This window comes from Chrysemys picta, chromosome 4 (assembly GCF_011386835.1).
Source record: "Chrysemys picta bellii isolate R12L10 chromosome 4, ASM1138683v2, whole genome shotgun sequence".
NCBI classification, from domain to species: Eukaryota; Metazoa; Chordata; order Testudines; family Emydidae; genus Chrysemys; species Chrysemys picta.
Genome location: NC_088794.1, coordinates 977,257 through 1,003,695, shown reverse-complemented (window position 1 = coordinate 1,003,695; position 26,439 = coordinate 977,257). Strand labels below are relative to the sequence as shown.

At 54.1% G+C, this 26,439-nt stretch overlaps 1 pseudogene; it reads left to right on the top strand.

Annotated features, from left to right (window-relative positions):
* LOC101943929 (guanylate-binding protein 1-like) overlaps positions 1 to 26,024 on the top strand; it is a 28,321-nt pseudogene extending 2,297 nt beyond the window's left edge.
* The last annotated feature ends 415 nt before the right edge of the window (positions 26,025 to 26,439 follow it).

Genomic DNA, 26,439 nt, shown 5'->3' with positions numbered 1-26,439 from the left:
AATGCATCAGTTCTCAAACTTTTCCACAGTGCAAACCCCAGTCCTGGGATAAAAAGATCTACTCTTTGGGCCACCTGATCTAAAACATTCCAGTGCATCTCATCCAGCAGGCCAGAAAACTGCAGCTGGGAATGCTGATTGGTTTTGTTTTTCTTTTAAATAGAGGTATCTGACAACAGAACCAAGAGCTCCTGGCACTCCAGCCGGGGTTCCTGATGGGATGGCTTGAATCTCTGCCTAGGAACCAGAGTCAAAGTCTGAGGCATAGAGTCCAGTCCCTTTGATCTGGAGAGACAAGCCGCCAAGTCTCCTCCAAGAAGCCGAGCTCATAGTCCTGCTAATTCTCAGCTCTGAAGTGCTGGAGACTGAAGGCTCACCTCTAAACCACACTATTGCCCAGCAGCGAGGACGGATTACTGGGAATGTCCCAGGACTGCTTGCACTGATAAGAAACAGAACTGAGGCGACAGCAAATCCCACTCAGCTTTGTCACACGTGCCTGTGCAGAACAAATGAAATGCTGGAAGATCATTAGTAGCATTGTTAGTAAAAAAATATATATATATATTACTCTGCATGTGCAAATTCTGGGATTTTTAAACCCTCTATAACTCAGCCAAATGTAAATGGATTTTCCCCAGCAAAATCCCCCGGCAAGGCATGTTCCTGTGGGCCTGGGCACGTGTGTCCGATCAAACCACGGGTTTCTAGTAACCTAACTTTTACCTCACTGCTCCCTTAATTGTGTCTTGCCTTCCTGTAGGATTGGGACAAAAGCATCAAATATATTTGGATCTAGTGCAGACCCCGGCAGCATCCATTAGCCGCCTTGACTGGTGAGTTTTACAAGAATTATCGTATCTTTCCATCCATAGGTTAAAGTACACATCATCTGTCTAGTATCGGGGGTAGCCGTGTTAGTCTGTATCCACAAAAACGATGAGGAGTCGGGTGTCACCTTAAAGACTAACAGATTTATTTGGGCATAAGCTTTCGTGGGTAAAAAATCCACTTCATCAAATGCATGGAGTGAAAATTACAGATGCAGGCCTTATTATACTGTCCCATGAAGAGAAGGGAGTTACCTTACAAGCAGAGAACCAGTGTTGACAGGGCCAATTCAATCAGGGTGGATGTAGTCTTCTCCCAATAATTGATGAGGAGGTGTCAATTCCAGGAGAGGCAAAGCTGTTTTTGTAGTGAGCCAGCCACTCCCAGTCCCTATTCAAGCCCAAATTAATGGTGGTAAATTTGCAAATGAATTTTAGTTCTGCTGTTTCTCTTTGAAGTCTGTTTTTGAAGTTTTTGTTGTTGAAGGATGGCTACTTTTAAATCTGTTATTGAATGTCCAGGGAGATTGAAGTGTTCTCCGACTGGCTTATGTATGTTACCATTCCTGATGTCCGATTTGTGTACATTTATTCTTTTGCGGAGGGACTGTCCGGTTTGGCCAATGTACATGGCAGAGGGGCATTGCTGGCACATGATGACATATATCACATTGGTAGATGTGCAGGTGAACGAGCTCCTGATGGTGTGGCTGATGTGGTTGGGTCCTATGATGGCGTCGCCAGAGTAGATATGGGGACAGAGTTGGCAACAGGGTTTGTTACAGGGATTGGTTCCTGGGTTAGTGTTTTTGTTATGTGGTGTGTAATTGCTGGTGAGTATTTGCTTCAGGCTGTGGGGCTGTCTGTAAGCGAGGACTGGCCTGCCTCCCAAGGTCAGTGAGAGTGAGGGATTGTTTTCCAGGATAGGTTGTAGATTGTTGATAATGCGCTGGAGAGGCTTTAGCTGGGGGCTGTAGGTAATGGCAAGAGGTGTTCTGTTATTTTCCTTGTTGGGCCTGTCCTGTAGCAGGTGACTTCTGGGTACCCATCTCGTGATACTGGTTGGCTGCATAGAGACCTTGCCCGGTCTGGAACCGGTTCAACAGGGACCACTGGCGATGGGGCAGGTCAAAACCAGGCGGGCAGATTGTGGGGTCGGCGATGAGGGACTGGTTGGGGATTAAAACAAATATCCATTCCTCTCGCCATGTACATTGGCCAAACCGGACAGTCTCTACGCAAAAGAATTAATGGACACAAATCTGACATCAGGAATCAAAATACTCAAAAACCAGTGGGAGAACACTTTAACCTGTCTGGTCATTCAGTGACAGACCTGCGGGTGGCTATATTACAACAGAAAAACTTCAAAAACAGACTCCAACGAGAAACTGCTGAGCTAGAATTGATATGCAAACTAGACACAATCAACTCCGGTTTGAATAAGGACTGGGAATGGTTGAGCCATTACAAACATTGAATCTCTCACACTTGTTATCTAACTGTCTGTCTGTACTCGGCTAGCTTGATTATCACTTCAAAAGTTTTTTTTTTTCTCTTAATTAATTGGCCTCTCAGAGGTGGTAAGACAACTCCCACCTGTTTATGCTCTCTGTATGTGTGTATATATATCTCCTCAATATATGTTCCATTCTATATGCATCCGAAGAAGTGGGCTGTAGTCCACGAAAGCTTATGCTCTAATAAATTTGTTAGTCTCTAAGGTGCCACAAGTCCTCCTGTTCTTCTTTTTGCGGATACAGACTAACACGGCTGCTACTCTGAAATCTCGCCAGAGTGTTTCCGCCCTAATATCCTGGTGTGGCGAATGAGACCATAATCGGCGATGTGACGGCAAACATGCAGCTGGTGGTTTAAAAAGGTCATTGTGCAGCGGCAGGCTTGAGTTGGCGAGTACTTTCTCCAGGAACTTGCCAGTGGCAACCTCTCGTCTGATATGAGGAGCGATATTGCTCAGAACGGGAGCCATGGGAGTGGAGTCATACACAGGGTGCCGGAGATGATATGCATGGCGGCATGTAACTGCATATCCACCAAATGGGTGTGTGACAATCGACTCCAGACTGGTGCGCAGTGCTCCACCACCGAATACGAGGTGGCAAGAGCTGACATCCGCAGAGGTGGAGCACGAGCACCCCAAACGAACCTGCCAGTTTGCTGAGAAGATTGTTGTGGCTGTCTTAACTTTAGCGGCTGCCTTCTTCAGGTGGGCATGGTAACTCAGTGTGCGGTCTAAGGTCACACGTAGACAGACCGGTTCCACTTCATGCTTCACCTTCTGACCATTCAGATAAACATTCAGTTCTCAGGTTGCGCTGGCGTGGTGAAGATGGAACAAACTGGAGACTGTTTTATGACTCTTGGCTGGAGGCGCCAAGTCTTTCAGTAGCCAGCTCACTTTACCATGTCCCGGTTTAAGGTGGCATCGAGCTTGTGGAATGTCCGGGCCTGGATACCGCAACAGATGTCGTCTGCGTAACTGAACTTTTGTGACTCCGTTGTTGGCATCTCATTGATGTAAAGGTTGAGCAGGGTTGGAGAAAGCACAGAGCCCTGGGGTAACCCATGGCTCTGTCATCTTCAAGCACTCGTCTTCTCCCCCATATGGACTCTGAATGGCCTATCGCGGAGGAACAGTTCAACAACACCTGTGACCCAAGGTAGCAGGAGACGTGATACCTTTACGAGCAGGCCAGTGTGCCATATCATATCGTATGCTGCTGTTAGGTCGATGAAAACAGCGCCTGTTTTGAAGTGTCTCTGGAAGCCATTTTCAACAAATGAGGTCAGCGCGAGTACTTGATCACATGTGTTATGGCCTCGGCGAAAACCAGCTTGGTCGGGGCTCATAATTCTCTCCACGTCGGGTAATGTGTGTTGTAGGACCAGGCACTCCAGTGCCTTGAAGCGCACCGTCAGTAATGATATGGGACGATACATCTCAACCCCGATATAACGCTGTCCTCGGGAGCCAAAAAATCTTACTGCGTTATAGGTGAAACTGCGTTATATCGAACTTGCTTTGATCTGCTGGAGTGTGCAGCCCCGGAGCGCTGCTTTACTGCGTTATATTCGAATTTGTGTTATATCGGGGTAGCAGTGTAGCTTGATGCTTGACTTGGGTCCTTTCCAGGCTTTAGGAGGCCAATGACTTCTGCAGTGCGCCGTCTCTTCGGTAGCCTCCCTTCACTGATGACCCTGGTGAAGAATTTCACAAGCCAAAGCCGAGCACGGGGGCCAAGGTTTTTCAGGAATTCTGGAGATATGTTGTCATAGCCTGCAGCTGTTCCACATTTGATGCTACCCAGTGTCTGTTCCAGCTCTGTTACCGTGAATGGTTCTGGGCAGCTTCTACTCTGGTGTACACGGTTAAACAGCTCTGAGTCAATGGCCCAGGTGCTCTGCTGACTCAGGCAGTGTTGCTGTGTTCATCACGCCCAGGGCAGCTCACCCTTCTCAGAGCAATTGGTTCAGGCTCTCTGCAGACTCAGGCAGTGTTCCTGCATTGTCACACTCCTATTCTCTGCCTGTGGCACACTGTAACAGGGTCCCTGCAGGGCCCTCCTGGCTCCTGCCCGTGCTGGGCTGAGAAAGTCACACAGAGACCTTTAAGGAGAACACTTCAATCTCTCGTCACTCAATAACAGACCTGAAAGTGGCAATTCTTCAACAAAAAAACCCCTTCAAAAACAGATTCCAACGTGAAGCTGCAGAACTGGAATTAATTTGAAACCTAGATACCATCAGATTAGGCCTGAATAAAGTCTGGGAGTGGTTGGGTCATTACAAAACCTAAACTTAATTTCCCCAATACTAATTTCTCACACCTTCTTGTCAACTGTCTGTATGGAGTGTGGGGGAGTCGGGGCCCTGCACCTCCCCCCACTTTGTGCGATTTACCATGACTATCAGCCAGCCAGTAACACAGAGGTTTATTAGATGACAGGAGCACGGTCTAAAACAGAGCTTGTAGGTACAGAGAACAGGACCCCTCAGCCGGGTCCATTCTGGGGCCCAGCGAGCCAGACATCCACATCTGCCCTCACTTCCCGTCCCCAGCCCGCTCCAAACTGAAACTCTCCAGCCCCTCCTCTGGGCTTTTTCCCTTTCCCGGGCCAGGAGGTCACCTGATCTCTTTGTTCTCCAACACCTTCAGCTGGCACCTTTGCCGGGGAGGGGCCCAGGCCATCAGGAGACAGGGTGTCGGCCCTTCTCTGTGCAGACAGGATCACAGGGGCCCACTTGGGCTCTGCAACAATCACACCCCCTGATCCCCCCCCACCTAGATACCTAAGAAATGCATAGGGGAAACTGAGGCACCCACACAGTATTCAGAGAAAACATTAAGAACAGTCCCACTTCATCACAAATGGGCCACTCTCTTATTACTTCAAAAGTTATTTTTTCTCCCTTGGTAACCTGCTGTTAATTGATTTATCTTGTTAGACTGACCTCACACTCGGTAAAGCATCCGCATCCTTTCAGGTATTTATACCTGCTCCTGTATTTTTTACTTCATACATCCGAAGAAGTGGGCTGTAGCCAACGAAAGCTTATGCCCAAATACATTTGTTAGTCTCTAAGGTACCACAAGGGCTCCTGTTATTTTTTATTTTCTGATACAGACTAACACGGCTACCACTGAAACCTAAATCAAAATGTGTCCAAAATTTAAAGTAAAATAAAATGCACAGTTCTGGTTTCTCATCAGCTTTGTTGTGATTACTGGTAGGTTAGAAACTCCAATCACTTAAATCTCGAGCAACAGTGGCTTGTATCAAATTTGACAAGCACCCTGCTGCAGCCAACTCTGATTCTAAAAGTTTGTACATGGGGCTGAATGGTGATAAAACAGGGACCAGTAACTGCGGTTCCTGCCCGGATTCCTGTCCATTAGAACTGAGTTTAGCTGCTACATGTTTCAGTGTGTAGGCCGGGCTTCAGTGCAGGTGAGTAAGCGAGAGATTCTAAGTCTCTGGAAGAATGTGTCCCTAGGTGTATTGACAGGACTGGTGAGCAAACAGTGTTTCACACCCCGAGCAGGATACTTTCAGGGGGTTTATGCCTAGAAACCAGCTGTGAGGGTTTTCCACATCCCCTTTTACCAGTTCTCAAGCTGAGCAGTGGGCCGAGGACTAGCTGAGGGCGAGAAGGCCCTGTCCTTCCGCAGGTAGCTGTTGTAATGGGCAGGGAGTTGAGTCGGTGTCATTGACTGGAGGACGAGTGTACTGGTCCTTGTTACCTTGAGCGCTAACATTCCTAGGAACAGACTCTCTACTTTCTGAATATCGTTTTAGCTCCTGCGCATGCTCCCCTCCTGCAGAGACGATGCGGCTGCTTTGGTTTCCAGTGCTCCTGGGATGTGTCACCGCAGGCCAATGTAAGTTATAACGCTTGAGGGCCTGGACTATGTGTCCCACAGAGCCGGGCCCTGAGCCTGATCTGGGATTCTCAGCGCTGCTGTAATGCAAATATCAAACAATGAAATAGAAAAGAAACCCAAGTAGTGCTCCTCCCCTGGGCAGCCCCGTTTGCTGGCCAGCTGCGAAGCCAGCCAGGCTCCCAGGGAGCTGGTGGACAGGCTTGTCGGCCTGCGTCGTTTGGATGGAATTGGCACATTGCTGCAGAACACTTAGGTTTGCATTAGCATTTTCTGATGGAAAACTCTTTAGTGAGAAACTTTTCATCCAGCTCTAATCCCAAGCGATCGTGAAGTATAATGGGGAACTGCTAAGGGGGTCCGCAAAGCAGCCCCACGTCTCCAGGCAGTGTAATAACATCCGCTCCTTCCTTCTCTCAGACATTCCTTCTCTGACTGGTGAAAAAACAACGGTTCACTCACGAGCTGGAGAGAATGTCACCCTCAACTGCAAAGTCAAGCTACTGCCAGAGCTGCAGATGCAGAACCTCCGGATCCACTGGCACGTCTTCCGAGATGGGGAGGGCTCTGTGGTGCACAGCTACTACGCTGGGGCCGACAGGCTGCAGGACCAGGCTGGGGAGTTCCAGGGTCGGACCCATTTCTCTCTGAGAACGCTCAGCCAGGGGCGGGTTTCCCTGGGCCTCACCAATGTGCAGCCAGCGGACAGCGGGGAGTACCGGTGCATCGTCGTTGACACTCACTATGTACTCATGGGCGACGTCATTCTCCAAGTATCAGGTAAACGTGTTTATCACCAGACACTGAAACTGTGATAATATGGTAACGTCCCCAGAGAGATTTAGTCTGGCTGCCTCTCGGATGGGGAGTCTCTGGAACGGGAAGGGAGGCTGCTGCGGATTTGTCCTGTCTGGGACCAGTCTGAGCGGCCAGGAGGGCTCTGCTGTAGCGTCCATGTGCAATGCCATGGAGCCACAGGATCGGTGCTACACCCCGTCTGTAGGAGGAGCCCCTTCTGTGTGCCAGACCCCTAAGGGGCCAAGCTCCTCCTCTAGGGTCGGCCACGCAGCCTCTCCACCTCCTCAGACTGAATCTCTGGGCTCCAGCATCCCTGCTTCACACCGTCCGTTAACTCTGTTCAATGAGCCCAGGTGAGGAGGTGTGCACTCCGCAGGGATGGACGCACCTCGCCCAGTGCTGGTAGCGACACCCACCCAGCGCTGCCAGGACAGAGCAGAGTTTAGTGGCTACCTGGCACAGAGCACAGGCAGGCTGTAGGTTTGCACAGAGAAATAAGGGTTAAAGCACAGACCGTTCTGGCCAAGCCAGTGCCATCAGCCAGCCAAGCTGCCATGGGATCCTTTTGTTAGCTCTCTCCCCTGTCTCTGTGCCAGCCCGGGGTGAGAGCCCGGTGTCTCTCCAAAAGCCAGCTCGTATCCCCGGCCTGACACCTCTCGGTCCATTGCCCTCCGACAGGCCCCGGCTGAGTTCACACGCTCCGCCTCTTGGAATTTCCCCGGGCAGGTGTCAACTGTTCAGTCCCTGGGGCTCCCATTGTCTTTGTGGGCCCTTCAGTGACATGGGTGGGTGTCAGCCTGCTTGTTAAGGACCCCTATAGTTCTGTGACACATGCACATCACATCCCCCTGGCTCTGCTCCAGGAGCAGCGCCTGCACCCCCTGGGTAGCCGTGCAAAGCACAGAGAGAAACCAAGACACGCATAGGAATAAAAAAACATTACAGACAATTCCCATGTCAACACGTGCTGTAATGGGATATGGCAGCAGGAAGTATGTTCGGAACTAAAATAAAACAAAAAGTAAGTGGTGAGGGAGTCTTTCCTGCGCAGTTCTGTCTGTCCGGTAACCCACTGTTTGCTCATCACATGAGGATTCACAAGGCTCTGCCTCAGGGTGGTTCTCTTGCTTTTCAGTGCCGTATGAAACCCCACAGCTCAGCGTTCTTTACCGGGATGGCAATGAGGTTCGCTGGCAGTGCGAGGCCAGAGGCGGTTATCCTGAGCCCGAAGTGACGTGGCACGATGGGAATGGAAAGCGGCTGACGCAGTCGGAGCGAACGGAATTCCTGAGAACCAGGGAGGGAGTCTTTATTGTGCAGAGAAACCTGACAACAAGTGTCCATGGCGAGCGCTCCGTTTGCTGTTCTGTTCTCCACAAACTCTTACGCCAGAACACCAGCGTCTGTCACAAGCTTCCAGGTGACTGACTCGCAATTAAATATGAAAGTTATGTTAATGCAACATCAGGGTTAGACATAAGAGAAACAAACATGCCACCAAGAACAGGAGAAGGCAAACGTTCAGGTTCTTCCACTACCCTTAACCCAGGCCCGTTCCTAGTAAGGGCCCCTCAATCAAACTGAAGTAGTAACTGAAAATATTACCCATGTGCAATATGGGTGAGTCAATGTAACTGAGCACCTGAAGGTTACAAATTGAAATGGTCCACACGGAAGAACTGAAGTTTGCCCCACGCTGAGGGAATGATTTAGGTAGAGATGAGGTCTTATCACTGGTATCATTTGTCTGGAGATAGTTTTCTCAGAGGCTGAGTTATAACAAGTCAGCTGCTCTGACGGGGCTGGGTGGCAGAGAGGAGGCTGCTGCCCCCACAGTGGGGAGGGAGCAGAGAGGAGGCCTGTGATAGACAGACAGAAGGACAGTGGAGGGGAGTTGAGCTAAGAAGAGGCAAGTTCCATGTGATGGGGCGGGGCAAGTCTACAGAGGGAACTGGAGGGAACGATCCTGGCTGGCCAGGGGATGGGGAGGCTGGGAAGAGATCGGACCTAACAGATCTTTGCCATATCTGTTTGTTGTCATCTCAGCTGCCATTTTATCTCCTAAGGTTCCATCCACCTGCCAGCCTCTACTTTAGTCTAAAATACAGCCCCATCATTTGAAAAGGATACAGCCACCCTGCAGACAGGGACTCTGGTGGGAACTCACCAGCAGTGGGGGAATTATTTCAAGCAGGTTTCTTCCAGAGCCTCCCACCATGGTCAATGATTCCATCTACCTTCCATTTGTAACCTGAATTCTGGAAAAAATCCCTTTCATTTCTCCTATTGCAGCTTCAGAGGCTGAGAGCTCTGATCGCAGCCACATTGGGGTCTATGTCGCAGGAGCTGTGGGAATAGCTGTGATCCTGGGGGCTGCCCTCTGTATTTACAAGAGGAGAGAACAAACACCTGGCAAAGGTAGCAGGAGCATTACCGAGGGATTTCTCCAAGGGGAGGCGAGACCATGCACTCTTTGCGGTGAGTTTGTCTGACAGCTTGTTTGCTGGGTGCTTGAAGACTGTGGTGTGTGTGTGCTGAGCCTATGTAAGCAGGGGATGATCCTGCTATTGTAGGCAGGGGTGAAAGTAACTTACTGGTACTGCCGGAGTCCTGAGGGGGGCGTGGCCTCATATGGAAGAGGCGGGACCTCTCAAGATTTAAAGGCCCTGGGGCACCGGCTGTGGTTGGGAGCCCCAGGGACTTTAAATCACCCTGGGGCTCCCAGCTGCAGAGGTGGCTGGGAGCCCCCGGGGCTCAGGGGTGAATTAAAAAGCCCGGGGCTCCAGCTGCCGCGGAGCTCCGGGCCTTTGAGCTACAGGGGGGATTTAAAGGGCTTGGGGCCCTTTAAATCCCTGCCGCAGAAGCTGGTGCAGTCCGGCACGGCGAACTGGCTCTTGCTGGTACGCTGTGCCATACCGTACCGGCTTACTTTCACCTCTGATTGTAGGGAACATTCCTGGCTTCGGCACTACCCCGGTGAAGTGGGCTAGCGAAAGGATCTGAGTCCTCGCTCCCACTCCCTTTACCCAGAGGCCTCCCTGCCCTCAAGGTCCCCCTTCGCTGCTCTCCTGTGGGGCAGAGTCCTTGTAACCCCAACAAGGCTGGGCCCAGGATTCCTGGGGGGCTCGACCCCCAACCTTGTTGTGGTCACTTAGGGCAGGGGTCGGGTGTCCCCACTCCGGGGTGCTCTCTCTGCTCTGGATGTTTCCCTGATCATCACATACAGGTCAAAACAAATACAAGTTATTAAACAGCAACCAGTTTAAAAAAATAAGGATCAACTGGGAAAGGTGCAAGGAAAACCCGTCACCCCGCTCTGTGGCCCGGGGACGTCACAACCAGCGTCTCTGGAATGTCCGGGCAGTTCACAGTCTGCTGCCCACACGTCCCAGCCCCTGGCTGTGCCGCGGGTCGGACACTTGCTCTGGTGGTGGCCACGCCCTCAGGCTCTCGGTGGCAGAACCCTTCTTCCCAGCATGGCCCCCTGCCCCGTTGTGGTTAAGATCCCCCCTGCAAGTCTGGCCTGTAGAGCCCCTTAGCTGGGGCTGTCTCCCTGCACTGGTCCTGCTGCCCAGGGTCCCCCGCGCTCTCCCCAGCTGCTCAGCACACCTGGCTCCAGACTGCTCCAGCCCCAGCTCCAGCCCCACCTGCCCAGCCCCACCTGCCTCAGCTCCGGCTCCACTCGGCCTCAGCACGGCTGCAGCTGCTGCTCTGCCTTCAGCTCCTGGGCTGCTTCTCTGGCCCCTCTGGCTCCGGTTGCTGCAGCTCTACCCCAGCTCAGCTCGGGCCCCTGCTCTCCCCTTAGCTCGGCCCCACTCTGTCTGACTCAGGCCATTCCAGTTCACATGGAAGACAGGGACCCTCCCCCCCCCCCCCCCCGGCCTCCTGACTCCCTGATTAGCTGCCCACCCTGTCAATCAGGCTGACCTGGAAGGGTCCTGATTTCCCATCCACCCTTCCCCTTTCTTCTGGGACAACAGTCCCCTACAGATTGATGGGAATGGGGCATTTCCCTGAAGAGACACTGGCCAAGATTTGCAATAGGGAGTTGGGGGGCTGCAGTTTTTAAGCGCCCAGCGTGAGGCGCTTTCAAGGCCTGATTTTCAGAGGGGCGGGTGCTCTAAAACCCAAGACCCCTTATAACGGTGCTGAAAACTCAAGGCCCCAAATGACTAGTTACTGCTGAAAAGTCTGGTCCCTGCACACGGTACAAGCCTTCAAAAGACGAGTCAGGCCCCAAAATCACGGGATTGGCTGGGCACTCACAACCAACGGGGGGTGAGTCGTGGAAATGGTAGAAAGTAATTGTAGGTGTTTGGCCGATGGTTTCGATGGCTGGATTCGAGGTGTAACGGAGTCACTGGTGTCTCTCGCTGAGAAGAGAGCTTCAGACAAAGGAAGCCGTAGATCCAATCTCCCTGGTGTCAGATGGGCATTTGACACAGTTCCACCCGAGAGACTATTAGTTACATTGGAGAAGAGGGGGATTAATAGGAGAACTGGAAGGTGGGTAAGGAACTGGTCGAAGGGGAGACTACAATGGGTCACACTGGAAGGTGACCTGTCAGGCTGGAGGGAGGTCACTAGCGGAGCTCCTCAGGGATCTGTTTTGGGACCAACCTTATTTAACGTTTTCATACTGACTTTAGCACAGAACGTGGGAATGTGCTAATAAAGTTTGCGTGTGGCACAAAGTGGGGAGGTATTGGCAGCGTTTCACTCTGAGCCACCACTTTCCCCAGACACGCCCCAGGCTGGTGCTCTAACCACTGGACCGTCCTGCCCGTCCAGCAGCAGTCCCGCCAGGTGTGATCAAAGGGGCATCGGCTGGGTGTCTGCAGCGATGCCCAGGAGCGCCAGGGCTTGTTTGCCCGGGGTGAGCTGCAGCGGGAGACGCTGGGGTCCATACGCTGCACCCGGGTTGGGTGGAAGAGACTCCCGCAGTTTGGGGGGCCTGGCTCTGTGTCTCATTGACCCCCATGTCTAACCCGCTTTCCCCCCCGTGCTGACCCACCCCGCTCTGTGTCCCGCAGGCCACCCGCCCAGCGTGATGGAGATCCCCATGCCGGCCCCCGTCTGCCTGATCGAGAACAGCCCGGCGGGGGAGCTGCGGGTGCAGCAGGAGGCACTGCGGGTACTGGCGGAGATCCCCCAGCCTGTGGTGGTGGTGGCCATCGCCGGGCTGTACCGCACCGGCAAGTCTTACCTCTTGAACAAACTGGCCGGCAAGAGAACAGGTGAGAGATGTGAGTCCTGCCCCTGGGCACCAGGACTCCTGGATTCTCTCCCCAGCGCTGGGAGGGGAGTGGGGTCTAGTGGTTAGGGGGGCAGGACTCCTGGGTTCCCTTGTTCTGCATCTGTTCCAGCTCCACCCCTCTCTCCCCAGGGTTCTCGCTGGGCTCCCCAACCCAGTCGCACACCAAGGGCATCTGGATGTGGTGCCTGCCCCACCCACACAGGGCCGGCCACACCCTGGTGCTGCTGGACACCGAGGGGCTGGGTGACGTGCAGAAGGTGAGTGTGTGTGTGTGGGGGGGGATCAGTGTATGAGAATCAGCCAATTTGCAGAGCAGGATGGAATGCCCCTTGGCACGCAGGGGCTGCTGGGACTTGTAGTTCAGGGCAAGGCATACTGGGAAAGGGGATGGGGTATTTAAGGATCTCCCTCTGAATCATAGAATCATAGAATGTCAGGGTTGGAAGGGACCTCAAGAGGTCATCTAGTCCAACCCCCTGCTCAAAGCAGGACCACTTCCCAATTAAATCATCCCAGCCAGGGCTTTGTCAAGCCGGGCCTTAAAAACCTCCAAGGAAGGAGACTCCACCACCTCCCTAGGTAACCCATTCCAGTGCTTCACCACCCTCCTAGTGAAATAGTGTTTCCTAATATCCAACCTAGACCTCCCCCACTGCAACTTGAGACCATTACTCCTTGTTCTGTCATCTGGTACCACTGAGAACAGCCGAGCTCCATTCTCTTTGGAACCCCCCTTCAGGTAGTTGAAGGCTGCTATCAAATCCCCCCTCATTCTTCTCTTCTGCAGACTAAACAATCCCAGTTCCCTCAGCCTCTCCTCATAAGTCATGTGCTCCAGCCCCCTAATCATTTTTGTTGCCCTCCACTGGACTCTTTCCAATTTTTCCGCATCCTTCTTGTAGTGTGGGGCCCAAAACTGGACACAGTACTCCAGATGAGGCCTCACCAATGTCGAATAAAAGGGACAGACTCAGCGAGCTCCATGTAGGGGAAGGAGGGGCTGGCTGATGTGGGGCTGACGCCCTCTGAGGGGGGCAGTGCCAATGCCAGGAGGGCTGGGATGCCGTGGTGTGGCTGGGACGGGAGGCCCAGGGGTGTGTCTGGAAATGCTTGTCCTGCCCGGGGAGAACTGTTGAGATATCAAAAATGTTTCCCATCCTGAATCACGATGAAAAGTCAAAATGGGGGAAAAAGTGCCAGGGTCTGAAAATCAGAAATGTGTCCTGGGTCCGGGTCACGCAAAAAACTTGATCATTTTCAAATGTTTCATTTTTATTTTCCACCTTTTTTTCCCTTGCTTAACTTGGTCCAAATTTACCAAAACATTGGCAGCGAGATGTCGATTTGCCTTGAAAAATGGCAAGTTTCCAGTTAGACAAATGGCCAGTCAGGCTGTTTCCACAGTTCTGAAACTTTTTCCCAATAATTTTTCAAGTCAGGAAACCTGAACCGACCCTGTTTCTTCAGTATTCTCCAGTGTTGATTTTGGTATCAACAATTCAACGTTCTCCAGTGACAGTTTCCTGACCATCTGTAGCGATGGAGGGCAGGCCTGGCATTCAGGAGAGCTGGGTTCAAATCCCTGCTCCACAGACCCCCTGGGTGACCTTGGACTCAGTTTCCCCACCCAGCCTGCCAGAGGGAGTGTGACAATAAATACATTCCCTCTGGAGAGGGGCTCAGACACAGCTGATAAGATGGATCCTTTGAGGAGGATCCCGCAGCCTTGGCCATATGTCGGCATTGCTCTGCTGCAGGTGGAGGGAAGAGCCGGCATCACCAGTCACCAGGGGGCAAAAAAAAGTCAGGACCTGAAATGCACAAGAGCAGCTGCAAACCCCACACCCTGCAGTGGGGGCTGCTGCAGCTGGACCCTGTGGGGGAAGAGGAGTTGTCGCCTTCCTAAAGTTTAAACGGAGCCACATAAGTTAGAAACTTACTTCAGTAAAAGGAGAGCAATGAGAGCTCCCACCCCGTACCGTGTTGTACTTAAAGTACTGCACAGGATCTTTCAGGGGGACTAAGACAAAACGCCACATTTATTAGTAATACATGTATTCATTAACACTGTATCATATGCATATAATATATTACACTTACACTCACACACACACACAAACACACTCCGTCTTGTTGTTACCAATTAGTTGCTCCCCTTAACTTCACTGGCCAGGTGAGTTAGATGGGGGAGGGGGTGGAGCCGGGCTTCTGTCAATCCAGATCGATGCTCCCATGTTGACAAGACGAGACCTGGGGTCCTCTGCAAGACACCTCACTTTTATAGCAGCTTTCCTCTTATGCAAATCTATACCAGATTCAAACTCTGTGTCTGTGTCTATTGGTCCTTTGTGCTGCTTTCTTTTGAGAGTTGTCCCAATGCTGCAAAGAGGGTGTTTCCAAAAGAAGGTGCTTGCTTCTAACCCCCGAGGCCCTCAGTATGTCTGCTTGTCTTTAATGAGCCCACTTGACACGTTTTATTGTCCTTGGGTCTGGCTCCCAGCCCCTCTCCAACAGTTGAGGCTGTCTGGAGGTGCTGCCTTCCATGCCTTGCTCATCCACACCTCATTCATTCAACAGGGCAATTGATTAAGAGTGGGGGGGGGGAGAGCTCTTGTTCTACTGCTAGCAAAAAGAAATTTTTCTTCTATCTTATTCTATCCTGAGGGGCTATAATATTATACCAAGGGCAATGCAAAGTTTCTAAATGAGGCTTTGATACAAAGTCCCATGAAAACAGAGGTCACACGTGGGTAGACCCACCACAAGGTTATATGAAGAGGCACAATGTAAAGTTATATGAAAATTATCAGAGATTGATCTACATTGTCCCCCTTTTGACCTCTCAAGAACAATTCTTGAGTGGTCACCATATAAATCTTTTGTATTTGTTGCAAACAAACCAAACAATTATAACCAGGTGAATATAACTAAAACCATTACAATTGACTAAACCCCAGATATAACATAAACACAAATGCAAATAATTATAATTATAATAATTGGGAATACAATAAAACCATTACAATAATTGGGTACATTGACAAACAAAATGAGGCCCAAGTTTGATGCTGCAATAGCCATCAAACAATAAAAGTCACTGAGGTCAGGACCTTCTTAAGCACACACAACAAATAAGATTTTGTAGGAGTACCACAGTTGTTATGCAAGGTTAAGCTGATTTGGACTTAAACTAACATTCAGTTGCTAAAATGTTGTAGAATTCCCTATTTTTAACAGTTGTTCTCAGAGGTTTCTGTGGACCTGAAAGATGGGGCCATACAATTATGGGCCAAGGTTTTACAGGTTATGGGGGCCCAAGAACTACCCTTTAGGGCTTGGGGAAATAGAACCAGAGTGCATAGAGGAAAGTGTGGAATTAATAATAATACAAGCAAATGTAACTAACAATACAAATGTATCAAGAACAAAAATTAACAACAAAATGATTATTAGAGAACCTAACAAAACAAAACAAAATAACCCTGATGCACTGGGGACCAAAGTGTTTTGGACACAAGGGGTGATTGATAAATTGGATGGAGATGGGGGAAGTAGAGAGAGGAAAAGACATTTGCCCTGTCTAGTGTAGTATCCCCTCTCTCTCTGGACCCAATGCTAGCACAGGACACCACTAGAGACAGACACAGAACATGCAACACACAACACTGAACACAGACTTTGTCATGACACTATAACCATGGTATTTTATAACTCTTCAGCTGGTACCAGCTCGCCTGATGTTCCGGTTCAGAGCCTGAAAGATAGAAACTTGGAAACAAATTAGCACAGTGCTTTCACCATGGCAGAACCTGCTTGGTCTCTGTCACAGTGTGTTTGGTACTTGGGGCTGCACAAATGCTAATTAAATGGTGCATTTCTTGTGAGTGTAAATCCTCCCTTTCTCTCAGTAAAAGGGTGTTAACATTCCATCTAGAAAAAAAATCTGTTTTAAAATCTCCAGCCATTTTGCCATGGCCTGGAGATCTGAGGCAGAAGCAGGCACTGTTGTTAACTGTTTCAATGGCATTTTGGCCCTGGGAGGAGGAATTTACCCAAATATTTCAAATATCCCCTGTCCCAATCTCCAGAGGGGTCCCAAAGGTCTGCCCCCTTCTGGGGTCTCAAATGTTTCTTCTCCTGATGTTACTGCTGCTGTAAAATTTGAGAGTGCTGTATTAACTCTCTGTACCCAACCTGTTTTTCAGTTTCTCTATCTGTTGCTTGCCTGGGCCCGATCCTGCTTTTTCCAATAAACAGTTCCTTTCCCTGGGCACAAGCCTTGTTCCACTACCAATTTAGCAAGGAGGGTGGGCTTTCCAACTAGCCCCCACCCTTCCTGGTCCCATTCCTTAAACATTTTCTGCAAAATTGTGAAATTACCACAATATTACTTACAAAACAAACAAACAAACATAAACCACACTACACTGCCCAAACTCCTATATCCTTCAGAGTTTGGTTTAACAGAACAAGATCTGCATCTTACGTTTTTAACCCACTCTGGGCCAGAGGGAGAGACGCTAAGCCTCCCACTGTATTACTCGGTCTGCTACCACCGAGGGTTCATACACTAAGTTCTCCTCTTTAGCTCAGTCTTGCTACGGCTGAGGGTGTATGTACCTCTATAACACAATTTAAACCTAAACTCCTATATCCTTCAGAGTTTGGTTAATTAACTGAAAGTTTACGCTCTTTTTCCTATAGTGCCAGGCTTGCTAAAGCTGGCGGTGTGCACACCAGTTTGATAATAACTGTGGATTCTATGCTTGCTCCCCCTTTCGCATTCTCCACCAAAATGTTGTACTTAAAGTACTGCACGGGATCTTTTCAGGGGGAATAAGGCAAAACGCCACATTTATTAGTAATACATGTATTCCTTAACACTGTATTATATGCATATAATATATTACACTCACAAACACACACAAACACACTCCGTCTTCTTGTTACCAATTAGTTGCTCCCCTTAACTTCACTGGCCAGGTGAGTTAGATGGGGGAGGGGGTGGAGCCTGGCTTCTGCCGATCCGGATCGATGCTCCCATGTTGATAAGACGAGACCCGGGGTTCTCTGCAAGACACCTCACTTTTATAGCAGCTTCCCTCTCATGCAAATCTAGACCAGATTCAAACTCTGTGTCTGTGTCCATTGGTCCTTTGTGCTGCTTTCTTTTGAGTGTTGTCCCAATGCTGCAAAGAGGGTGTTTCCAAAAGAAGGTGCTTGCTTCTAACCCCCGAGGCCGTCAGTATGTCTGCTTGTCTTTAATGAGCCCACTTGACACGTTTTATTGTCGTTGGGTCTGGCTCCCAGCCCCTCTCCAACAGTTGAGGCTGTCTGGAGGTGCTGCCTTCCATGCCTTGCTCATCCACACCTCCTTCATTCAACAGGGCAATTGATTAAGAGTGGGGGGGGAGAGCTCTTATTCTACTGCTAGCAAAAAGAAATTTTTCTTCTATCTTATTCTATCCTTAGGGGCTATAATATTATACCAAGGGCAATGCAAAGTTTCTAAATGAGGCTTTGATACAAAGTCCCATGAAAACAGAGGTCACACGTGGGTAGACCCACCACAAGGTTATATGAAGAGGCACAATGTAAAGTCATATGAAAATTATCAGAGATTTATCTACAACCGTGCCTCCAGGAGCTGGGGATTTAACGGGGTGGGGGAGGGAAATATGCCAACCCCAAAGAGTGACTTTCCCAGGTCCAAGAATGGGAATTCATTGTGGCCTGGGCTGGTATTCTGGAGAGGTGGGGCTGTTCCCCTGGCCATCCCTCCCCCCGTGTCTCAGTTTCCCCATCTGTGCCATGGAGCTGGCGATCCTGCCGTGCTCCACGATGGGCTGTGAGCTCTGCGGCTGGGACGTGCTCAGGATGGTGACGGTGGGTTTTGTTCCAGGGCGACGCGAAGAACGACACGTGGATCTTCGCACTGGCCGTGCTGCTCAGCAGCACCCTGGTCTATAACAGCCGGGGCACCATCGACCAGCAGGCCATGGACCAGCTGCAGTATCCTTGCCTGGGGGCCGGGGGGCCAGGGACCCATATCCCCGGGGACGGGCCCCGTGGTTCTACCAGATGCTTCATCCTCCGCGAAATGGTGACCCACAGTTCAGTAAAAACCCGCTACTGCCACCAGCTCTTGGAGTCGCTCCTTCAGGTCCCGTGCTGCAGGCGGCTGCTCTGGACCTTGGGGGTGGTGGGTTCGATCCCTGTGTCACAGAGTCCCCGGGCGATGCGCTGAAACTGCTCCCCACAAAGCCAGGCAGGACTCTGGGGAGCCTCCTCTCCCTCGGAGCAGACTGTCTTCAGGGCAAGAAGCTCACACGGCTTCACCTCCTGGGTCTCTCCTGGGAGCATTCAGCATATGCCCCTCCATGCGCTTCCCACAGCGAGTCCGCCCAGGCGGGGTCCTGGGGGAGCCAGAGGGTCCTGCACCCCCACTTCGCAGTCAGACGTGACTCTCAGCCAGCCAGTACAACAGAGGTTTATTAGATGACAGGAACATGGTCTAAAACAGAGCTTGTAGGTACAGAGAACGGGACCCCTCAGCTGGGTCCATTCTGGGGCCCAGCGAGCCAAACACCCACATCTGCCCTCACTCCTCGTCCCCAGCCAGCCCCAAACTGAAACCGCCTCCAGCCCCTCCTCCTCTGGGCTTTGTCTCTTTCCTGGGCCAGGAGGTCACCTGATCTCTTTGTTCACCTTTAGCTATTTCCTTGCAGGGGGGGAAGGGGCCCTGGCCATTTGTTGCCAGGGAAACAGAGTGTCAGTGATTGATGCACACTGGCCTTTATCCCTCCACCTAGAGACTTAAGAACTGCAAAGGGGAAACTGAGGCACCTACACAGTATTCAGAGTAAACATTAAGAACAGTCCCATTTCGTCACACCCTGCTTCCTGGTGGTGTGATGGAATATCCTCCCCTTCCCCCGGTCCCTTCTGAGCCCCTATAGCAGGCAGGTTGGGGGGGCGGGCCCTGAAGCAGTGGGTGCAGGGGGTTCCTCATCTCTGGTTCCTTAGCCAGCCCCCAGCTACGTGACAGAACTGATGGAGCATGTCAAGGTGAAGGCGACGGGTCGGGGCGGCCGGCAGGAGGGGGAAGATTCGGCCGAGTTCGTGCGGTTCTTCCCGACCTTCGTGTGGGCCCTGCGAGATTTCACACTACAGCTGGAGCTGGATGGGCGGGAGATCACCGAGGACGAGTACCTGGAGAACAGTCTGAAACTAAAGACAGGTAGGGGCCCTGTGCTGGCCCCAGGGTGGCACTAGGGGATGCTGGGCTGCAGGGGGCGGGGGTCCCCTGGCAGTCAGGCCTGGCTCCAGGACGGCACTAGTTGGCACTGTGCTTGCAGGGGGGGTGACTTGCTCGACACACAATCCCAAGCTGTTGACCCTTTGCGGATGTTACTGGTCCCTGGGAGTTGGGACATTCGCTGTCCCGGCCATATTCCAGCTTGGATGGTTCCCCGGCTCCCCTCAATCCTCTGTGGATATCGAGGTCTCTCCCCCCCCAGGGGAATCTGTCCAACAGCTGCCATGCTGCCCCCCAGAAGCAGCCGCATGTTGGCGCAGGGCTGCTGCCTAGTTCCCGTCTTCTCCCCAGGCAGCAGCCAGCAAACCCAGCTCTACAACCTGCCCCGTGAGTGCATCCGCCAGTTCTTCCCGGCCCGGAAATGCTTCGTCTTCGTCCCGCCAGCTGGCAGGAGGGACCTGGCCCGGCTGGAGGAGCTGCAGGAGGACGAGCTGGAGCCCGAGTTCCGGGAGCAGGTGGCCCGGTTCTGCCACCATGTCTGGGAGACGTCGAAGCCCAAGGCCATCCCGGGTGGCCATGTGATGACTGGGGCCAGTGAGTATCGGTAGCCCTTGGGCCGGGGGCCAGCAGGGCTTGTGGGGTGCTGGGCAGGATGAACTGAGCTGGGAGGGGGTCCCCTGTGTCCAGCGCTGGTGGGGCCAATGGTGGCGCCTGCGCCCAGCTCTAGGGTGCGCAGTTAGAAGGGGAGCTAGAAAATCCTAGAGGAGTGGAGCAAAGCCGTGGAAACCACCCCCAGGGGAGAACAGGCCGGGTGGTGGGAGCCCGACAGCAGATCTGGTCAGTGGCTCCCAGGGGAGAGGGGGAGAGGCCTAGAAAGCCCCGTGGGCGCGTTTCACGGGGAGGGGGGGGGACGCCTGGGTCCCCAGGGGCTGTTGGTTGGGCCCCACCAATTTCACATGAAAAATGTGTCACGGACCGTGAAATAAGCCCTTTCCCCGTGAAATCCGATGTCCCCCTGTTCCTAGGAGCGCCCCAGCACAGGGGCCCCCGAGCTCCGGCTGGGTTGGGAGGGGCAGGACTTGTCCATCTCCTGCACAGCTGTGCTGGGGGGATCAGACCCACCCCCACTTCCAGGAACCTCCTGCAGCTGCTTCAGAGTCCAGCTCCGGGGGCAGCACCGAAGCGAGGGTGGTAATTCTATAGGGCTACCATATGTCTGGATTTCCCCAGACATGTCCGGCTTTTTGATCTATAAATAGCCGTACAGCGGGGATTTCTAAAAATCTAAAAATGTCCGGGATTTCCCCCCGGTCGGCTATTTATAGATCAAAAAGCGGCGCTGCTCGGCAGCCAAAGCCCCTTCTCGGTTCCCCCCATCCCCTGCAGCCTTAGCACGCCCCCGGCCCCGCAGCTGTCTTCCCCCTCCTCCCCTCCCCTGAACGCTCCGCCCCCCTGCTCCTCCCCCTGCTCCTCCCCCTGCTCCTCCCCCTCCCCTGCTTCCCGCCAATCAGAGCTTCGCGGGAAGTCTGAAAAGAGGCAGGGGCAGGTGGGCGGCAGCAGGTAAGCTGGGGCGGGGCGGGCGAGGAGGAGAGCTCCGGGGAGGCGCAACGCGGCCCCGGCCGGCCCCAGCGGCTCTGGCCCAGCCCAGTTTGGGCCCCGGGGCACCGGCCCCAGTTCTGGCCGAGTGCGCCGGCCCCGACCCCAGCGGCTCTGGCCCGGCTTGGGCCCCAGGGCGGCTGGCCCAGCCCCGGCCGAGCACCTCCGGCCTGGCCTCAAACCCTGCGACTCCGGCCGGAGCGCAGCCCAATTCCTGGGCTCTTGTTAAAGCCGGCCCTGGTCAGGGGACAGGGAGTGTGGGGTTGGATGGGTCGGGAGTTCGGGGGGGCTGTCAGGGGGGCAGGGGTGTGGAGAGGGGTTGGGACAGTCAGGGACAGGGAGCAGGGGGGGTTAGACAGGTCAGGGGCTCTGGGGGGGCTGTCAGGGGGGCAGGGGTGTGGAGAGGGGTCGAGGCAGGCAGGGAGCAGAGGGGGTGGGATGGGTCAGGAGTTCTGGGGGTCCTGTCAGGGGGCGGGGAGCAGTTGGATAGGGCATGGGAGTCCCCAGGGTCTGTCTGGGGGCGGGGGTGTGAATATGGGGTGGGGGTGTGGATAAGGGTCGGGGCAATCAGGGGACAGGTAGGGTCCTAGGGGGGCAGTTAGTGGCAGGGGTCCCAGGAGGGGGCAGTCAGGGGACAAGGAGCAGGGGGGAGTTAGGGGTTCTGAGGGGGGCAGTCAGGGGGTTGGAGGGAGTGATTGGGGGCGGAGCAGGGCAGGGGCGGGGCTAGAGCAGGGCTCCTCCCCCCGGGTCCTCTTTTGTGACTGTGCAAATATGGTAACCCTATCTATGACCCCCCCAACAACAGCTTTGCCCCCCCACAACCCCCTATTTAAACATTTGAAAACATGAAATTTACCAATTTTTAATTCCTCTGGCTGTGAAATTGACCATAAGGCACTGTGAATTTGGTAGGGCCATTTCTCTGCAGCACCCCATGGCTGGGGGGTGGGGGTGACGCCAGGCGCGTCCCAATGAGAAACGAGGCACCAATTGCTCATGGGGGGGGGGAGATGGGGGTGCATTTCTGACTGGGATGGGGGGGGAACACCCTGAAACTAAAGCCAGGAGGGGCACTGTGCTGGCCCCAGGGCGGCACTAGGGGGCGCTGGGCTGTAGGGGGTGGGGTCGGGGCGCTGGGCTGTCAGTCAGGGCTGGCCCCAGGGTGGCGCATCTGGGGTGGGGGAGGGGCCACTCACAGACTTGGTGTCTGTCCTGCAGGGAGGGGCAGGGAGCAGCTGGGGTCCTGGAGAGTGTGGGAGGGGTGGGGGCCTTGCCCCAGCACCCCTCCGGCCATGCTGGGGAACCTGGCACTGACCTTGTCCCTCTCCGACAGTGCTGGGGAACCTGGCGGTGACCTACGTGGACACCATCCGCAGCGGGGCGGTTCCCTGCGTGGAGAGCGCGGTGCTGGCCCTGGCGCAGATCGAGAACTCGGCGGCGGTGGTGGAGGCCGTGGCTGTCTACGAGGAGCAGCTCAGGCGGCAGGCGGCACTGCCCACGGAGACCGTGAAGGAGCTGCTGGAGCTGCACGCCCAGTGCGAGCGGGAGGCGCTGCGGGCGTTCATGGCGCGTGCCTTCAAGGACGACGACTGCCGCTTCCAAGGGGAGCTCATGGTACGGCCCCTCGCGCTGGCCCCAGGGGTAATGGGATAGCTGCCCCTCTGCGGGATGGGCGGGGCTGGGGCTCCCCGATCCCCTTTCCCAGGGATCTCCCAGCCCCGGTGTGATAGGTTCCCCCCTGGGGAGCCACCTGGAACTGGGATATCACAGAGCCCCCCGTCCCACCAGCCTGGGCTCCCTCTCACACTGCTGCTGTGACAAGCTGCAAAGCCCCCCAGATGCACTTTCACCAGCATCACACAGGTAGGGACACACCCAGCTGCAGTCACAAGCAATCTCCAGCCCCGGGCGCATGCAGATTGGCTCACATTCCTGCCCCATTTGGGCCCTGTCCTGGCTCATACCCTGCCCTGGCTCCTACCCTCCCCCCCGGCTCGTACCCTGCCCTGTCTATGCCCCTCCCCGGCTCACGCCTGCCCTGTCTGTGCCCAACCTGGCAGCGCCGCCTGGAGGAGCAGAAGCAGGAGCTCTGCCGCCGGAACGAACTGGCATCTTCGGACCGCTGCACGGCTGCCCTGCAGGAGCTGTGGGACGAGCTGGATAACCGGATCGGCCAGGGGGTCTATTCAGTGCCTGGGAGCTACCAGTGCTTCCTGGACGACCGGCAGCGGATGGTGGAGAGATACTGGCAGGTGCCAGGGAAGGGGGTAAAGGTAGGAGAGGGCTGGTGCCCGGCTCTGTGTCTTTGTGCCCCCTCATTGTGTGGCCCAGGAAGCCCTGCTGAGAACCAGGCATCAGCTTCCCCCACCTGGGCAGTTCCTGGATCCTTCCCAGAGCAGGGCAGCATCAGAATGTGAGCCGACCCCATCCTCACAGCCATCCCCACTGCCAACGTGCCGGGGTGCCTGGTTCCCGTGGCCCCTCCAGCCCTCGGCCGCTCTGCTGGGGCTGCTGGTGTGGGGCCAGTTATCGCCCTTGTCCTGTTAAAAACCAGGTTCGGCCCCCAGCTCATCTGGAACAGGCGCCGAGGGTGTCGAGTGGAAACCAAATGCTGACTCTGGGGCTGGATGGGAGCTGGTGTCCCCTAGAGGGGAAAGGCCCCGTGTCCCAGCGCCCACCCCCCTTCAAGCCAGCCAGTCCCCTGTTACTCTCCAGTGCTGCAATCCAGAATCCCGACCCAGATCCAGCCCTATGGGACAAGCCCTCCTGACCAGTGGCTCCCACTCTCCATCCCCAGGCCGACGAGGTGCTGCAGAAGTTCCTCAAGTCCAAGGAGGTCGCGGCCCAGTCCATCCTGCAGATGGACGTGGTCCTGACGGAGAAGGAGAAGGAGATGGCAGGTACACACCGGGGGATGTGGTGCTGCTGGGACGGGGGAGAGGGGACTGGGCTGCAGCCCCGGCAGGCAGAGTCACCGTGGCCCTCCCCGTGCTGACCCACCTCTCTCTCCCCGTGCCAGCCCAGCGAGCCCGGGCCGAGGCGGCCGAGCGGGAGCGGCAGGTCCTGCAGCAGAAGGAGGCTGAGCTGCAGCAGAAGCGGGAGGACCAGGAATGCAGCTACCAGGAGCACGTGCGGCAGCTGAAGGAGAAGCTGGACGGCGAGAGGAAGAAGCTGCTGGAGGAGCAGCACAAGATGGTGGATCAGAAACTCAAGGTACCGGGGGGGGGGCACAGGTGCTAAGGGGGCAGGATGGGCACAGCCCAGGCAAGGGCGCCCCTGCCACCGGCCTCAGCCTGCCCAAGGGGGGACTCCCATGCGTGGGGCAGCCGGGGCGCTGGCAAATGGCAGGCCGGGGCGGGATACCGGGCTAGATGGGCCCGTGGGGCGGATCCCCCAGAGATGGGATTGCTGGGGGGCTCAGTGTGGGGAACAGCGTGTGCACAGACAGAGCAGGGCCTGTACCCTCCAGCAGGGGGCGGCAGGGACCCACACACTCTGGCCCCCCTGCCCTGGGTCCCCATTCCCCCCCCAGGCCAGCCCCACGCTGTTGCCATCACTCCTCCCTGCCCATGGGGTGGGGGCTGTCCCGTGGGGTAGGCTGGGGATCCCCCTCAAGTTCTCGTTGCCCCGCAGGAGCTGAAGGACCTGAGGAGGGAGGGGCTCCGGGAGAAGGCTGGACACATGGAGAACGAGATCTCGTGCCTGCAGCAGCAGATCAAGGAGATCCGGAACCGGTCATGGATTGAACCGGCCCTGGCGAAGCTGATCGAGGTGGCCCTCCCCCCTGCTAGCCGGCTTCATCAGCAAGGCCACCGAGGTCGTCACCAACTTTGTCCGGAACCTGTTCCGATGGGGTCCCTGGCCTCCCGCTCGCCTCTCTACCCCAGTGCCCTGTTCACCCGCGGAACCCCCCGTAACGATGCTGGTTCTGGCGGGACCCAACGGAGAGTGCCGATTCAGGACAAATTGCTCAGAGCAGGGCAGTTACAGCCCAAGGCTGGGGTTTTTCCACCTCTAAGGCAAACCAAACCAGCCAGCCAGAGAAAACTTGGGCAGAGGGATAGCTCGGTGGTTTGAGCATTGGCCTGCTAAACCCAGGGTTGTGAGTTCAATCCTTGAAGGGGCCACTTAGGGATCTGGGGCAAAATCAATACTTGGTCCTGCTAGTGAAGGCAGGGGGCTGGACTCAATGACCTTTCAAGGTCCGTTCTAGGAGATAGGGGTCTGGAGCACGAGAGTTATGAGGAGAGGCTGAGGGAACTGGGATTGTTTAGTCTCCAGAAGAGAAGAATGAGGGGGGATTTGATAGCTGCTTTCAACTACCTGAAGGGGGTTCCAAAGAGGATGGAGCTCGGCTGTTCTCAGTGGTACCAGATGACAGAACAAGGAGTAATGGTCTCAAGTTGCAGTGGGGGAGGTTTAGGTTGGATATTAGGAAACACTATTTCACTAGGAGAGTGGTGAAGCACTGGAATGGGTTCTCTAGGGAAGTGGTGGAGTCTCCTTCCTTGCTTCCACAGAGGTTTTTAAGGTTAGGCTTGACAAAGCCCTGGCTGGGATGATTTAGTTGGGAATTGGTCCTGCTTTGAGCAGGGGGTTGGACTAGATGACCTCTTGAGGTCCCTTCCAACCCTGATATCCTATCATAGACTATCTCCATTATTTAATTTTATTTATTTATTTCACTTTACTGGCTAACCACAAGTCACACAAGCAATTCACTTAGAGCAGTGATTCTTAACCTTTACTGCAGCCTACACCCCTTTGGTTCTCAAAATATGTTCTTGCACCCCTTATCAGAAATTGTTGAAGTGGGTCCTCCGATGAATCTGCGATGTAGCAAGATAATTTCACACTACAATTAATTTATTTTCAAGTTTTTAAGTTAATTGTTTGTATATTTGTCATGGACTCACAGGTGGTGCCCACTCTTGGCCCCGCACGGTCCCTGGGGGGTGCCCCTTTCAGTGTGACAGCCCTTCTCGGGGGTCCACTCTCTCTTGGGGTCAGGCCCCTCCACCGCCTGGAGCCGCACCTCTCTGAGCCTGAGCACGTCTGTCTCTGCCGTGGGCCCCCTCAGGGAGTCCACTCGCTCTGGACCCCCGGGGCCTCCACCCCCGAAGGGGTTGATGCAACCCTGTGCTCTAGACCGGAGTGACTCTCAGCCAGCATGAAACAGGAGAGTTGACTGAGAGTTGAACACAGCACAGGAAACTCTCAGAGCCTCAGGCCTGGCCTCTCTCAGCCCAGCACATCCCAGTCTCTCTGCATCCAGGTGGGCTCTGCCTGCTCCCCCTCT